This window comes from Macrotis lagotis, chromosome 1 (assembly GCF_037893015.1).
Source record: "Macrotis lagotis isolate mMagLag1 chromosome 1, bilby.v1.9.chrom.fasta, whole genome shotgun sequence".
NCBI classification, from domain to species: domain Eukaryota; kingdom Metazoa; phylum Chordata; class Mammalia; order Peramelemorphia; family Peramelidae; genus Macrotis; species Macrotis lagotis.
In genome coordinates this window covers 400603059-400614874 of record NC_133658.1, presented here as the reverse complement: position 1 = coordinate 400614874, position 11816 = coordinate 400603059, and the positions used below count along the sequence as shown (strand labels likewise).

Here is an 11816-nt window from a genome sequence, read left to right as displayed (position 1 = left end):
CGGGTGAAGCTGGGGCGGCCGGCCCCGGGCGCTGCTCCGCAGCGCTCCCGGCCCTCCGGCTCGGGGCCCTCCGGCTCGCGGCCCTGCAGCCCGGCCTGTAGGCGCCGGTCCCGCCCGTTCTCTGCCCCAAGTCTCGCCCCGCTCCGGGGAGGACCTTCCCTCGGATGCTCGCGCCGACGGCCTTTGTTCGGCTCGGCCCCGCCGGGTCCCCCCTCGGCTCCGCGGGAGCGGCCTTCCGGCGAGGAGCTCGCTCTGACCCGAAACAACTTGTTAGCAGAACGGAGCCCCGGGGCCGGCTTCTGCGGGTGGGCGGGTCCCCCGGCCGCGGCCCGTCCCGGCCGGCGTGGCCCCGGTCCCGCGTCTGACAAGCTCCCCTCCCCCCCCGCCGGCCTCCCCACCCCTCCCCTCCCCTCCCCTCCCCAAATCCGCCCCCAGACAGGGGTCAAAGGCAGACCCGAGCATCACGTGCTCCCGCAGCGCCACAAAACAGCCCAGAATCCGCCTTTGGAGTCAGAAAATCCGCTCGGAGATTCCGGAGTCCTGCTGGGCCCGGGCTCGGAGCCTCCCTGCGGACCGGGCCGGGGGAGCCGCGGGAGCCGCGGGGCCCTGCCCCAGCGCCGAGCCGCCGCGTCCCGCCAGGTAGGGGCGCCCTTCTGGGGAGGGGCGGGCAGAGCCCCCTGCGCTCCGCGTGCGCCCTATTGTGCGGGGAGCCCGGGCGCCGGCCCCCCGGGACCCTCGCTGCCCGAGCCTGCCCGGGGCCGGGGCCGGGGCCGGGGCAGAGGAGGGCAGGCAGGAGCGCGGGCTGGCCCTGGGGCGCTGCGCGGTCGGGGCCGGCTCCCCGCGGCGGGGGCTGGGGGCCCGGGGCCGGGGGCTGCAGCGGGGCCCGGCCCGGGGCCGAGGCGGCGGCGGCGGCCCGGCCGTGCACAGCCCCAGCTCCCGGGGGCGCAGCCCCGGCACGGGGGAGCGGCGGCGGCGGCGGCGGTCTGCGCCCTCCCCCAGGGGCGCCCGGAGCCCGGCGGAGCAGCAGGTAAGCGCGGGCCGGGGCGGGGGCCGGGGCCGGGGCGGGGGCCGTGCAGGCCGCGAGCGGGCAGCCTCCGCCGGCCCGGAGCCGGGGCTCGGGCTGACCCGGCCGGTAGGGGCCCGCAGATCGGGCCCCGGGAGGGAGCGCCCGGGCCCCGGCGGCGGGGGGGAGGGGGCGCCGCGCTGGAGACAAAGGGGAGGGGGCTCCCCGGGAGCGGGGCCCCCCGGGGAGGGGGCGCAGAGGGAGCGAGGTGCGGGGCCGGGGCCGCTGCGGCTGGAGGTCACCGATAATGTCACTTGGGAGGAATTCTCCCCACCCTCGGCCTCCCGCCCCTCACCCCCTTCTCCACCCCCACCCCTTCGCCTCGTCTCCAGAACAGGGAAAACTTTTGTCTTGTGTGTCCCAGCTTCGTGGAAAGGGAATGGGCTCCGATGGCAATGCGGCCCAACCGGTTTTCCCCCCAATGGCCTTTTCCTCTTGGGAAGACAGTGTGCGCACTGCTCCCCAACCTCCTCCTCCCTCCAGAACCCTTGGGGAATGTATTCCCCCTTCTATTCTAAGTACTGGGGGTTTTTCCCCCCCCTTTCCTCTTTTTGGAAACGAAGGTCGGAAAAAGGAAGAGGTCCGGGCCTGGGTTCAGTAGCCCTTGGCTAGGGTCCTCGGAGCTGCTCAATTGGTTCTTCAGCTTGGAGTTAAGGAGACTACCTGGGATGAATTTAGTGATTTCCATGAACATTGAAGCTCCCACTGGGTGCAAAGCCCTGTGCTGGCTGCTGGGGGTAAAGAGGTAAAATCCGACTTAAGTCTGCCCACTAGGATGAATGTTATACTTAGCATCATTTGATATTGTTCACCTCCTCCTCCTTCTCCTGGATTCTCTCTCCGTAGACTTCTGTGACAACTGCTTTTTTTTTCTTCTATCTCATTACTCCTAGATTGACCAGCTCTCTTCTTGCCCCCTAAGTGTGAGCACCCCTAAGGCTGCATCCTTACAACTCCTCCATACTCCTTTGGTGAACTCATCAGATTCTATAGATTTAATTATCATCTCCTTGCAAATGACTCCCAAATTTGCTTCTTCCAATGGCCCTGATCTCCCCTTTTGCACTTGAGACCTGCATCTCTTAACTGCTTACTGGTTATCATCACCTGGATCCTCTGCTTGGTACATCAATCTCAGCATTTTAAAAACTTGAACTCGATCATTTCCTCCTAATCCTGCCTTTGAGATTTAGTAGCATGGCACCACCATTTTCCATTTATGGAGGCTGGAAAAGCAGGAATTATCTTTGACTGTCACTGGTTGCTCCAATCAGATCACTTGCCAAGTCCTTTAGATTGTACCTTCTCTAAATTTCTTGTATTTGTCCTTTCCTGACACCTTTCCTTTAGCCCTTGTCACCTCTTTCTTGACCTGTTGTAATAGTTCTATGATTAACTAGTCTCCTTGACTCCAATTCATCTTTTACACAGATGACAAAAATGTTTCTAATGCATAGATCTGATTTAATCATTTCTTGACTTCACTTTCAGTGGCATCCTGTTGCCCCTAGGGTAAAACATATACTCCATAGCTTGATATATTAGGCAGGGCTTCCAAAATCTGGCTTTGACCTTCTTTTCCAGCTTGAGTTCATGTTGCTCTCCATTACATACTCAGCATTTTAGCTGAACTGGACTACTAGCTGCTCTTTGAACTTGATATGCAATCTTCTGCCCCTAAGCAATAAAGCTGACCATTCTCCATAACTAGTAGATACTTTCTTAACTCTGAGAATCTGTCTTCCCTGAAGGCTCAATTCAAATATCACCTCCTCTCTGAAAACTTCCTTTATTCCTCTATCTCAAAGTTTTCTTTCCTTCAATTTTCCTTCAATACTTTTCCAGAATTGTGTAATGTTTTGCATTACACTTTTATCTGGACATGTTTGTTATATTCTTCCCCCAATGGATTGTAAATTCCTTGAGGACAGGGATTATGTTATTTAAAAATTTTTGTTATCCTCAGGTTGTAGTTGAACTGAATCTCATTTGATACAGAATAGCAGTTCTCCTTTGGAAGTTAGTAAAGATTGTTCTTATTTTTGGGTCCCATTTTACTTTCATATCTTCACAAATCAAATAAGTATTGTTACTGCTATTTTTACATATGAGGAACCTCCTCCTTACAAACTTTGCCTTCTGCTTTATTTTGTCTCAGAGGTGACATTGGGTTGGTTTTCAAAAGTTCAGCCAGTGAATCCTAGACCCTACCAAGCTGGAGAGGCTCCCAGAACAGGCCTAGTAAAGGACTAATTTTGTCTTCTGAGCTAAGTTTGTGTAGTCTTCACTGACAAGTTGGCCATCATCAGCTGATGGAAGTTTTTTGGTCCATTGTAACTCAGGAAAGAAGGATTGAGGAGATAGGGAGATGAGAAATGTATAATCTGCATCTGTGGAAAGATTACACATGCTGGGGAACTGAGATTCAGAGAATTGAAATGATTTGCTTGGATGCCTGACATTTGTCTTCGGACTTAGAAAACAGTATTCTGTTGTCCAGAACATCTCGTCTTGGCTCCTGTGGGGGGGAAAAAAGCTGAGTTTCCTTTCCTTTCTCAACACCTTCCATTGTGGGAGTTTTGCTTAGGTCCAACATATTCTTGGATCCTTAGAAAAGAGGATAAAGGAAGTTCTTGAATACTTTGATTATCAGTGCAGTTAACAAAACAAACATTTGCAGAAATGCTAGGATGTAGTGAGAATAGGTCAAACTACATCTTCAGTGATCAAGATCCCTGGATAGCTAATGAATTTGTAAACAAGGGTTTCTCCAGGTGTCCTCCTTTTGAAGACACCTATCAGCCTATCTAAAGATCAGCAGAGAAGTGGAAAAGAGATATTACCTGACTGCTAGTTTGTAATTGTTAAATTCATTTTTTGCAGCTGAGAAAAGAGAGAGCTAAAGTATAGAAATTCACCTTAGGCAAGAAAATATATCAGCCACTTGTGGCTCAGAGAACAGATTCCAGCAGCTTCAAATATCCCTCTCCTTGGAAGGGAGTTTCTTGAGGAACCTGTCAATGCCAAAGTGAGTTTTTTTTTGTTTGTTTTTTTTTTTGTTTTAGTTTTTGCAAGGCAAATGGAGTTAAGTGGTTTGCCCAAGGTCATACAGCTAGGTAATTATTAAGTGTCTGAGACCAGATTTGAACCCAGGTACTCCTGACACCAGGGCTGGTGCTTTATCCACTGTGCCATCTAGCTGCCCCTAAAGTGAGTTTTTGATCAATAAAAAGGTACCTGACCTTGGGCATATCCGGGTAAATTTATACGTGGTCTGTACAATGCACTAGATGAAATCTGTGGTCTTCCTAGCTTTAGAACTTTTCACTCTTTTTTTTTCCTTAGATTTTTTTTTTGCAAGGCAAATGGGGTTAAGTGGCTTGCCCAAGAATTATTAAGTGTCTGAGACTGGATTTGAACCCAGGTACTCCTGACTTCAGGGCCAGTGCTTTATCCACTGTGCCACCTAGCTGCCCCAGAACTTTTCACTCTTAACTAGTTCTGAGTACTTTACAAAAATTGTCTTACTCAATCCTATTATTATCCTCATTTTACAGTTGAGGAAACTGAGGCAAATTTGCCTTGGATCACACAGGGCTCTACCCACTGGAGAATCTGGTTACTAGTTGGATCTGCTCCACCTTATTTGAAAATCCATGTAACCCTTTGAGGTAGAATTTTCCTTTCTTAGGATTGCTTAGCATTTGAAAGGTTGAAGATGAAGGAATGAACTCTCCAGTTTTAAACTCCCCAAGGTGCTGCTAACTTCAGCCTTGACTGACACAAATCCCTTAGCTTCCTCTCCCCTCTCATTGGAGGGCTGGAGGGTGGAGTCCCCAACTCCTTCCAAAGCCTTTCATGGACCAGCTCACTTCACTTGCATCTGCTGCTCTCTCTCTGGTAACAGATTCATGGAACCAGATGCTCACTCCCCAGGACCCTTCATCCCTATCACTCCCCCCCTCCCCTTTTTCTTCCTTCTGTGTGCTGTCTCCTTCATTTTGTAAGCTCCTTGAGGGCAGCTTATCTTTTTAATGCTTCTCCAACTCTTAGCAAGGTGTCTGGCCCATAGAAATGCTTAATAATTGTTTATTGGATTGGATTGATAGAAATCTTGATGTATTCTAAGTAGTCCTGTGGATAGAACCCTGGACTCAGAATCAGGAAGGCCTGAGATGCTTACTCACTGCTCTCTACCTCAGGTTCCTCATCTGTAAAAGGATACCTTCCAGGGTTGTTGGGAAGAACAAATGAGTTAACCTATGCATAATACTTTTAAAACTTGAAAGCATTATGGAAATGCTAGTTATTATGAGGTATTACATTCTGGTATCTTTGGGTGGAGAGTAGGTCACTTGGTCTGTGGTAGAATGTCTGTTCTTGGGCTTCATTGGTGAAAGAAAGGCAAAGCAAGAATAAGTAGGAGATGTCTGGCAAATCAGGTGTGGTTTTCAGAAGGTAGCATCTCAAGTGTAATGAGATCAAATGAGATAAGATTTGTTAACCATCTTACCCGTTCTTTGCGCATGTAGTAAAGTTCTTAATAAGTTCTGGTTCCCTTCCTTCACCCTGTTGTCTGCATTAGAGTCCTCCCTTCACATTTTTTATGAAATGAAACATCAATTTCCTTCATTTTACAGCTGAGTAAAATGAGGGCCAGAGATAGGGAATAATTTGCCCAAGAGCTGAGAATCTTAAGGCCTTTGCCTCCAAATCCTGCTTTCTTTCCTTTATACCACTTTACCTCCCCAGGAATGTCTCTTCCTACCAGTGGAGACTGTAGCTCTTCTCATGTGTTGTCCTTATGCAGTTCTTGCCCACATCTTTCCATAAGTCCTCCAAAGAGGAGACAGCATTGACTGAAAACCTTCCTCTGGTTCTTTTTATATCTCTTGTCTCTCCTTTTTACCACATTTCCCTGCTTTTCTGGTCAGGTTTGTCCTTGACATTGTCTTCCCTGTTACTGTTCAGGCTCTGTCTTATGTTTCTCTCTTGTTTTCTGGATTACTTGTAACTTTTATTCTTCGGAGGTTATATTAGTCCATTTCAACTCTTCATAAGCACATTGGGAGAATATTGGCATAAAAAAGATGTACTTGAGACAGTTGGTAATGTAGTGAGTGGATAGAGTTCTGGGCCCAGAGTCAGAAAGACCGGAGTTCCAATCTGACTTTAGATGCTCAATGGTTCTGTGACCCTGAGCAAGCCATTTAACATCTGCTTGCCTCAGTTTCCTCATCTGTAAAATGGGAACCATAGCATCACCTGCCTTGCAGGGTTGTTGTGAAAATCCAGTGAGATCATATTTGTAAATTTGTAAACTCTTAGCATAGTTTCTGACTTTAAGGCTAAGGTATCATATAAATACCCAGTCCCTTCTCCTTTCCCCATTTGAGACATCAAGGAGTTTAGAATCAAACTTTCCCAAATGGCATCCAATTGGATCTTTTATTCCCATTCTATTAGTGGGGTATGGCTTACTATGTAGTATTTGCAGTATCAGTTCAAACTCTAAGCTTTTGGTGTGAGGAAATGAAGTGTATAGAAAGAGGGCTGGGTCTGGGCTCAGCAGTTATCACTCTGACTCTTCCTGAACCCATATGGGGTTTTCTTGACATAGTTCCTGGAGTGCTTTGCCATTTCCTTCTCTAGTGGATTAAGGCAAACAGAGGTTAAAGGACTTATCCAGGGTTACAAAGTTAGTATCAGACTGGATTTGAACTCAGATCTTCCCAATTTCAGGCCCAAAACTCTCCACTAAGCCACCTAGCTACTTCCTTGGAATCAGGAAGAACTGAGACAATTATCCAGGAGACTTGGATTCAAATGTTGGTTCTGCCATTACTACTTGTATGACCTTTAGTAAGTCATGCAACTTTCTGGAGCCTCCCTTTATTCATCTACAAAATGAGAGGTTTGGATTAGATGATTTTTTTTTTTAGGTTTGTTTTTTTTTGGCAAGTCAAATGGGGTTAAGTGGCTTGCCCAAGGCCACACAGCTAGGTAATCATTAAGTGTCTGAGACCGGATTTGAACCCAGGTATTCCTGACTCCAGGGCTGGTGCTCTATCCATTGAGGCACCTAGCCACTCCAAGGATTAGATGATCTTGATGATTCTTCCCATATTCATGATTCAGTTCATTAATATGGAAAAAAGAACATCCCAGGATACCTGAATCTTCCCAGATTTCTTAAAATTCTACAATCCTGTGGATTTGATGGGCTTTCCATCCCAGAATTACCTAGGCAGGGAAATACTCTGGGTTTTTTTCAGTATGGTTTGTTAGACCAATCTATTTAGCTTTGGTAGGATTTTAGCATAGGCTTTGTAGATAATTGGTCCTATGCTACCTGTGGATAAGAGCATTTAGGATAGAGCTGTCAAATTTGGCATCTGCAAAACTCTGGAATGCCACTGGAACAAGATAAAATGGAATTGGGAAACAATAAAATATAAATAAATAAATAAATATAAATAAATAAAAATACAACACAACATAAATAATGTTAATTCCTAGTTTTGTAATTCTTTCCTCCTTTTCCCTCCCCTCCCCATACTTCTATTTCTCTTTGACACCACTCATTTAGAGTACCTTGCAATCAAACTGGACAGACCGTTTTTACAAATATGTAGGCTAGAAAGACCTTATTTACTTGTTTGCTTGTTTTTGTTTTTTTAGTTTTTGCAAGGCAATGGGGTTAAGTAACTTGCCCAAGGCCACACAGCTAGGTAATAATTAAGTGTCTGAGGCCTGATTTGAACTCAGGTACTCCTGACTCCAGGGCCGGCACTCTATCCACGCTGCGCCACCTAGCCACCCCAAGACCTTATTTACTAAAAGCATTATAATGTGTTGTTATTAGTTCACATTTATATCATTTTTAGCTTATAGGTAATTTCTTTAAATCTTTTGAGGTGGGTTGTGCAGTTCCCATTTTATTGACAAGGAAAGCAAGTCAAGAGAGGTTAAGAGAATTGCCCAGTGATATCCTTGTGTCTAAGACCAGATTTTCTGATTCTGAGTCTCTCTATTTTTCCACCATTGTGCCCCTCCTCTGCCAATTCAATGTTCATTCATTGAGCTGTAGGCCCAGTTTCTCCCTCCCCACAGATCATCTGAAAGCATTAGTTAAATTCCTTTGTGTGCTTCCTAGGAACTGAATTGGGAGATAGAATGGTGTTATGGAAAAAGGACTGGCCTAAGAGGTAGGAGACATGGCTTTTAGTCTTAATTGTGGCATTAATTCATTGTGTGACCTTAGGCAACTCACATCCCCTTTCTGGGCTCAGACTGTCTTCATCTGTAAAATACAAAAGAATTGGATCAGCTCTTTCTAAGGTCCTTTTCATCTTTGTTCTCAGGCCCTATTTAGATCCAAGTCATTTTTTTGATATTTTTTTTCTCAATTTTTTTTAGTTTATCACCACTTTTCTGGGCCTCAGTTTCCTAACCTGTAAAATGAGGGGTTTGTTTTGGCCAACTTTTAAAGTCTTTTTTAACTCTGAAATCTGTGATCCTCTGAACCTGCTTTGCTCAGAAATTTTAATTTCTCCTGTTGCTCATAGAGTAAGAATGCCTTTTCCTGTCATGGAGATCTTCCTCAATTGGCTTCAGTCTCTCTCCGTAATCCTATTACCTAGGGTTTCTGTTTGTAAACTGTAAGTTCCACATTCTAGCCAAAGTGGGAGTTCCTCCTATGCTTGAGTCTAATGCAGTCCCTTGCCTATTTATATTTCATTACTTATGTATAGACTTTTTTCATCTTTCACTTGTTTTCAGTGTGTCTGACTGTTTGTAACCATATTTGGGATTTTCTTAGCAGAGATACTGGAGTGATTTGCCCTTTTCTTCTTCAACTCATTTTACAGATGAGGAATCTGAGGTAAACCGAGTTAAGTGAGTTACCCAAGGTCACACAGCCTGTAAGTATCTGATTTAGATTTGAACTCTGGAAGAGGAGTCTTCCTGATTCCAAGCCTATCACTGTCCACTGTGCACCCAGGTGCCCCTCTTCATATCTATTTCTGTTGAAATTCTATCCTTCTTTTATGGTTCAGTACCAGTGACTTCTCTTCCATCATAACGCCTCTGAAAACTCCCAACTATAAGTAATATCTCCCTTCTTAAATGTAGCATATTACTCTTTTTGAATCCCCTCAAACTAGAGCTGAGCATTTCTCTTATTTGTATTTGTAATGTCATTAAGGTAGTAATTAAGGAATTTTTCATCTTTGTATCCTCATTGTCCAATATATAGCATCTAATAGACATTTAATATTTATTGAATTGAATTAAGACCTGATCTGGGTCTTGGGGAAAATGGAAAGGAGGAATGAAAAAAGGACATTCTGAGGACGGTGATGAAACTAGCTTTTTGGGTAGACACAGACTAGCTGAGGCTTGATACTGTTAGTAGTTGATGTGGTGAATTGAAATCTGATTGGAGGGCATTGAATGCCAAATTAGAAAATTTTACTCTGTTGGCAGTGGAGCAATATTAAAGTTTTTTTATTATAATATTTTATTTGTTTTCCAATTATATACAATAGTAATATATACCTATCATTTTTTGCAAGGCTCTGAATTCTACAATTTCCCCCCCCTTCCCTCCCCCCACAGAAGGCTGACAGTGTCTACATTGTTTCCATGCCATACATTGATGTAAATTGAATGTTATAAAGATTTTTAAGGAAGGGAATAGCATACACAGGTTTTTGTTAAATAAGTAGGTATAATTCCCTTTAGAAGATGATAAGGAAATGAGGCCCAGAAATGTTAAATGATTTGCTGGAAATTGCATAACAAATAAGTGAAGGAATCTAGACTAGATTTTAGGCATCATAGTAAAGAAAGAGGAGAATGGAGAAGTCTCTTGTCAGTAGGAGATTCACTTTGGCTGCTCCTGAGCAGACACCAGAAACTGATGTTGGGCTTTTAAATGTCAGAGGTGGAAATATTCAGACCCTTTATTAGAGGTAGAGGTGCCCTTTGAGATCATCCTTTCATTTTCTAGTGAAGGAGTTTAAAGTTAAGAGGAGAAGAGAAGGGGTGGCTAGGTGGCACAGTGAATAGAGCACTGACCCTGGAGTCAGGAGGACCTGAGTTCAAATCCAGTCTCAAACACTTAATAATTACCTAGCTATGTGACCTTGGGCATGTCACTTAACCCCATTGTCTTGCAAAACAAAAAAAGAGGTGACTAGTCTCACATCTAGTTTGTGGGAGAGTCAGTTTAGGATTAAGTCTTCCCACTCTGTCCTTTTAATGGCACTGCAAGCCTCCTCCAAGCAGACCTTCCCCATTTACATTCTTTATTCTTTTCTCCTTTTATCTTGGGCCTTATATCCTTGCCTTAGGTCCTGGGGTCTTTCTTGGAGTTGAGCAGCAAGTATTAGGAAGTATGCCATTACCTTCCTGTCTAAGGGAATTTGGGCTTGTTCAATCATAGGAAGCTGCTTAAAACTTGCCACTTATCACATTGTTGCAGGCCAGATGGTATGACCTGGCTCCAGGTGTATCTCAGTTTGGGAGGAGCCTAAATTAAAAGTGAGAGAGCCTGCTTGGTGGCTTAGTTGAAGTTCTCCTCCCCTAGGCCCATGTGGGTTTCAGGTGTGGCAATTTTGACCCAGAAATGCCAACTCCTGGTCTGCTTAACCTGCTTCTAATTGGTCCTTTTGCCATTGAGCTTGGGGCCTTAGCTGGTATATCCAGAAAACACAAACAAGAGCCACCTGAAGCAGTGTTTCAACAGTGTCCAGGAGACCCCAGCTGGCTTTTTCCCAGTTCCCCTCCTGCCAGGTTTTCAGGTCCTAACTCTCTGCATCTGCTCCTCTCTAGAGGCCCCTGAGCCTTCTCCTCTGAAAGGAGCAGCCCACTCCCTTCCAGCATCTTGGCTCCTTGAAAAGCATAAAGCATATATCTCAGCGATTCTGTAGCCCTTTGTCTGTGTCCCTAAGGCAGTTAAGAAAAAGATGACAAGGTGAGAGACCAGTGGGTACCAGGGAGAGTTAGGAGACACCTGCTCAACTCTGCGGAAGTTCTCCCTCCTCCCCCACTTCCCTTCAGAGTTTTTACCCCCCCCCCCTCTGTAAAATGATGGTTTAGACTAGACTAGGTGATCTCTAAAGGCACTTTTAGGACTGTCATTTGTTTATGGTAGAACTGGGAGAGGGTGCCAGACTCCTGGGAACAGTCTGCCTTACAAGCCTGAAGTTTGAAATTCATCCCCTTGATTTTATACTCTCTCCCTGAATTCTTTCTTGATTTCTACAGTCTAAAGTAACTTCTCTTTTCCTGTGACATATAAGTAGCACCTAGGCTATCTCCTTAAAAAAAATTTTTTTTACATTTTTTCACTCAATAAGCATTTACTTTCTCTCCATCTGGAAAAAAATAGTCTCCATATTGACCATGTCCAAAAATATATCTCTTATCCTGTATCTTAAGTCTATCACTTCTCTGTGAAGTAGTGGATCATATTCATTATCTTTGGTACTCTTGTTAACGTATTGATCAAGGTTTGTAAGTCTTTGAACATAGACTATCTTCTCTTGGATCATCAGGGATGGTGAACCTGATGGAATCCATTGTTGTCTTGAGCCTTTTCTTGCCCTATCTCTAATGCAATAGTTAAATCGGCAAACTTGTATGCAATGCCTCTTAGGTTCCAGACCCAGTGCTAAGCCTTGGATGATCCTGAGGTTTCTTCACACAGCTGTAGCTTTTTAACCCAGTTCTCACTCAAGTTCCC

General features: G+C 45.4%; 1 protein-coding gene across 3 annotated transcripts in view; it reads left to right on the top strand.

The window, feature by feature from the left end:
* The first annotated feature begins 474 nt into the window (after positions 1 to 474).
* NDST1 (N-deacetylase and N-sulfotransferase 1) overlaps positions 475 to 11816 on the top strand; it is a 59733-nt gene continuing 48391 nt past the window's right edge. For 2 of the 3 annotated variants that reach the window (XM_074212608.1, XM_074212605.1), the window contains exon 1: positions 475 to 639. The gene's annotated coding sequence lies outside the window, so the exon portion shown is untranslated. Of the gene's footprint in view, positions 640 to 977; positions 1028 to 11816 lie in introns of those variants that run through there. The other variant, XM_074212607.1, reaches the window with a different exon arrangement.